Below are 5,679 nucleotides of genomic sequence, written 5' to 3' on the forward strand. Positions count from 1 at the left end.
TGGCAAGTTCAATAATTACATAACATGATGTGCATGAAAAGGCAAGTTCTCGAGCCGCGAGCTAGTTAAATGAATGGTTAACAACTTCTATCCGCTTGGCGCCTGGCGTAGTGGTAGGATTTGGGAGGTAATTGGTACGCACAATAAAGGTGTATCAAAGGCCAAATTCGCTGGTCCTTTCAATGGACATTAAAATAAAAAACTTTACCTCTTTACCTTTATCATTATTGCATCAGGATGCATTTTTGTATTTCATCTTATTGTATTGTGATTAAAAATCAATGATACGTAAACATGTGTTAAAACTTGATAATTCCAAAAAGTAAATTAAACATGTACACCTAAGATCTTCGCTAAATAAACATACACCTGAAAAAAACATATGAAATGTTAAAAATATCAGCAATAAGAATAGCAATATCACAATAAATGTAGATTTATTTATTTATTTGTTGGATTTTAAGTCACACCGACACAATGTAGGTCATATGGCGACTTTCCAGCTTTAATGGTGGAGGAAGACCCCAGGTGCCCCTTCGGACATTATTTCAGGCCCGAGCGGGCACCTGGGTAGAACCACCGACCTTCCGCAAGCCAGCTGGATGGCCAATAAATGTAGATAATAGTATTTACTACTGAATGCACATACCATTAAACATGGTTTAAAACCCTGTGAAATATCCATTAAAATAGGAAAAACCGTTAATTAACCCCATTAATTATTGTATCACTTTATTTAACAGGTTTCACAGTATTAATGGGTTACATGTTAAAATACCATTAAAACCCCAATTTTTGACCATGAATCATGTCGTTAAAAATTTAGTTTGGTAGCTATAAAAGTTAATGGCTAGTGAAATTCTGTATACTTTGAATTTAACAGGATTATTCATGGCCCTTAAATTTGATTTAATGCCCATTAAATGTTCAGGTTCTGTACGATTTCATTTCAGAGTAAACTTAATGGCCCTTAACAGCAATGTGATGCCCATTAAATCCAACATTCTGTAAAATATGATTCGTATATTTTCAGAAGCACAAAATATTTTTGTTTTGTTTTTGGCTTGCACTCATCCCATTGAATGCTTATAATTCCAGTTCAATATTGTTCTAAAATAGACTTTCATCACAATACATACATAATACGCACACATCGTCTATAATATATCATGATGTTATATTTAGTTGCATTAAAGTTATTTCCCCTTGATGCAGTTACGCCATTTTTCAAATGTTTGACAAATTGTGTTCCTACAAAAAATCGGATTTATTTTAATAAAAGTTGGATAAAAATATAATTGATAACATCACTCTACATTATTTTGGTAAGGGTAAATACGTATTGATGCATGCCACATATGTTTTGTTTTGTTTTGTTTTTTTGTTTGTTTTGTTTTTCCTGTCCGAATAATCAGCATTTGTGTAAGAAAGTGGGTGGGGTAAGGAATTTACATTATAAAATGTGTTCAGACCAGTTTAGATTTTCAAATTTTCCAATCCTTGAGTAGAAACTAAGGTTTATAGAGAAGTGAACAGTAAGCATGATTGTGAATATTTACAGTCTGATTTAAATTCATTTGGGGCATGGACAGATCAATGGCTTCATCGTTTCTGTGAATCAAAGAGTGTGGTACGCTTGATTGAGGGAGCTACTTGTGATGCAATCCCTCAAACATTTGCTCTAATCTGTTTAATTGCATGCACCTGAGCACAATTGTGATCGCCCCAATGTGCGCTGACATTGTCATCAATAGTTGCTTTTTTAATACACCTGCCGCCTAATGTCTGTACCAGTAAAAACTTGGTCAGAATGTTTGTCAATATAAAAATGTGAATAGTTAAAACTTCCCACATGGTCACTTGATCTATTAACCCGGTACCTGTAAACCCTTTTCAGTACAACACAATACAATACTATATCCATTTATTTTCTCATTTCATATGAACATATGACAGAATGAGGATACAATTTGACAAATGTTTGTACGAGGCTGTTACATGTGTTTACATTACAAAATAATGAGAGAAAAAAGAAGAATCAAATATTCTTCTAGCATTTTACAAAACAGTACATATGTATAGTTACTATTACATGTGTAGTAATACGTAGTTTAAATCAATACGGCAGATATCAATATGAAGTTGATTGTCTTAAGAAGTCTAATTCTGATGGCAAATTTTCATGGCACTTTATTTGATATACCATTGAAATATTACGAACTCATTAAAATTGAATCTGACATATTTAATTGGACCATTCATCAATTTTTAATAATTAACGGCCATTAACAGAGTATCAAAACAATTAATGGCCTCATTAGTATTTACTAATTAATGTGGAATTAAGGGTAATTTTTTTAATGGCACATTAATTTCATGCCAATTAGAAATTCATGGAGTTTTAAGGAGCCAATTAACTTATTTTAATGGTTTATTTTAAGCAGCTTTTCATGACCATCAAAGTCATTTTAACAAGGTATATTTTACTAGGGTTTTAATATACTTATTTCATGGCTTTTTAATATATGGCATTAAAACTATGGTCATGAAAATCCCATTATATAGTAAGAAGTAATGGGTGAATTTTAATGGTGACCTGTTAAAAATGTTTGAAAAAATAAAGGCCAATTTCATGACCCTTTTAATGGCATATGCATCCAGTAGTGATTTCCTGTTCAAATATTACAAAAGATTCTCCTCTGTTTTAAATAGTAAAAACTGTTGTCAACAGAAACTGCTTCAAACAGCTTTTAAATATATACTACGTTGTGGAGGAAAACCAACACAATCAATTTAGATATGCTTCATAGTAAGTGGTGCTTGACATGATATTCATACAGGTTGATCTTCTTTCGTCAGAAGATATATAGTAGTGTAACGGGAATGACCTGTTCAACAGCGAGAAGAAAAAAACAATTCGCTCCCAGCTAACAGATCTGTTTCCCTGGTCTATTCTCCTAAATGGGTTAAGATATCACAAAACTTATTGCACGTAGCATTGTTTCAAGACGAATTCCACTTTAGCGAACTGTGAAATAACATTTGATTTAAGGTTTAGGAGTATATCACCAAAACACAGAAATGTTTGATAAACGAACAACATCATAACTAATATTTTACCTGACCATTTCATGTTCTGCCGAACTGTCCCGTACTTAAAATATTCTGAAAAAGTTGTCTCCCTTTGAAAATGAATGCCATCTGTAAAGAATTAAAAATAAACAATTACTGAAAACTGTCTTCCACCTAGGTGTGTGAAATTTCAACACTCGCACGCTATTGCAAATGCACCAAAACAAACATGTGTAACAGTTCTTTGAAAATGGTGAGTTTTTAAAGGCGTTTGACTGTCCGGAAGTTGGGCCCCTTTAGGCAGTCCTTTTCCGGAATTCAATGTTTATATCAGTATACTGACACTTGTTTTGTAGTTTTTGTTATAATAGCGTGTATATTACTTTACAAAACAAGTGTCAGTATACTGATATAAACAATGAATTCCGGAAAAAGACTGCCTAAAGGGGTCCCACTTCCGGACAGTCAAACGCCTTTAAAAACTCACCATTTTTAAGGAACTGTTACACATGTTCGTTTTGATGCATTTGCAATAGAGTGCGAGTGTTGAAATTTCACATAACTAGGTCGAACACAGTTTTCAGCCATTGTTTACTTTTATTTCTTTACAAATGGCATTCATTTTCAAAGGGGGACAATTTTTTCAGAATATTTTAAGTACGGATCAGTACGGCAGAACATGTCATGGTCAGGTAAAATACTGGTAACGATGTTGTTCGTTTGTAAAATATTTCTGTGTTTTGGTGATATACTCCTAAACCTTAAAGTATGTGTACGGTACATTTTGAATTAGACTGTTGCGATAAAGGGGAAATCTTTGCTGTAATTTGAAGCCACTTGATTTCATTAATTCTAACCCGACTTTGAATCCAACAAAATGTTATTGACTTTTTATAGATAGTGTATGAACACTGAGCAGTATATTTCTTTTTTCATATTTCGGTTATGAATTGCAATTTACCTCATTGTTATGTTAAATTTCATAAAAAGTCAATTATGTCACAAGCGTACGCAAGTTCACAACATAAAACCTAATATCTTGGAACAGCCTTGACTTACTAGCTTCATAGCATAATATAACGTAACTTTTTACGTCATAATAGCTGCAATATATGTTTTTACTTTTGGTGTGGTAATATTTTCGGTGTAAATTCTTTCCGTGTTAGTTCATGATTTGAAAAGGCATGAACTCATGTGGCTTTTTGTGTGTTGTTTATATGCATGCACATGTTTTTAATTAAGAAAACATGTCTGTGGCTATTAGTAAATCATATGTCATATACACATTCTAAAAAAAATGTATATGAAAAGAAATTTTAGGGAAGTATTTTAACTTCTTTTCATGTATCACCTACGTTGAGAATACAATGCATGCATATGAAGGAACAGCGGCAGTCAATGTTAGACACTTGTATCTGTCTCAGTAAGAATTCAGGTAGTCTCAACTAGGCATACAGTTAGACATACAACTAGGCATACATGACTTGCAGTATTGAGTGGTTCAAAAGACAATTAATACATACTAACAGCATAGTCTAGACGTGTAGAAATATCAGGCTGGTGTACAGCATAAAGGAAAAAGGGAGGACAAATTGTTATCATAAAACTTAATTTTACTTAATCTTTAAGTAAACACTAGCATGTTAATGAGGAGAAATAGTAAGATTATTTTATTATAAATGCTTGTGTACAAATCTAGATTGTTATGTCCGCCACAATTTGATAAATGCCATCAAAAAGCACAGTCCTTCACACCACTTGCCTATCGAATATCAATGATTTGATAACTTTACACGTAAACTTTGGAAAACATGATGTCAAAGCTCACTAAGCAATGTCTTTTCTTATTTATCATTTCAAAATTGCTGATATCAACCGATGCCACCAAATAAATGAACTTTTCCCACAGGCTAACCCATCTGATATAATTGCTGATATCACCCGATGCCACCAAATTATTGGACTTCTCCCACAGGCTAACTCATCATATATAATTGCTGATATCAACCAAAGCCACCAAATTATTGGTCTTCTCCCACAGGCTAACACATCAGATATAATTGCTGATATAAACTGATGAAAACAAATTAATGGACTTCTCCCACAGACTAACCCATATGATACAATTGCTGATATCAACCGATGCCACCAAATTAAAGGACTCCTCCTAAAGGCTAACCCTTATGATAAAATTGCTATTATCAACCGATGCCATCAAATAGATGGACATCTCACATAGGCTAACCCATCTGATGGATAGTTATTCATAGACTGTCTTAAGAAAAGACTTCAACGCTTTGATCTAATTCTATTTCAATAACTGTTCAGTGACATAATCGAGGATCTTTTTCATCGTCTAGAGGCTCAGAATTAACATCGAAACAACGTTCTGAAAAACCAATAGCCTCTGGAAAAAATGCTCCATTGAAAATTCCTGTTTGTTTTGTTTTGTACACATTACCCAGTGAATAATGCTAAGATCTGGAATTTCAAATGGTACAGATATTTTCTCAATACAATGATACATGTACAATGAAATGCATGGAAACTTGAAATTATCAGTTAAGGCTAGATTTAATTAAAATGTATTTCTGTCACATCCTTTAT

Source organism: Mercenaria mercenaria, chromosome 12 (genome assembly GCF_021730395.1).
Source record: "Mercenaria mercenaria strain notata chromosome 12, MADL_Memer_1, whole genome shotgun sequence".
Classification (NCBI taxonomy): Eukaryota; Metazoa; Mollusca; class Bivalvia; order Venerida; family Veneridae; genus Mercenaria; species Mercenaria mercenaria.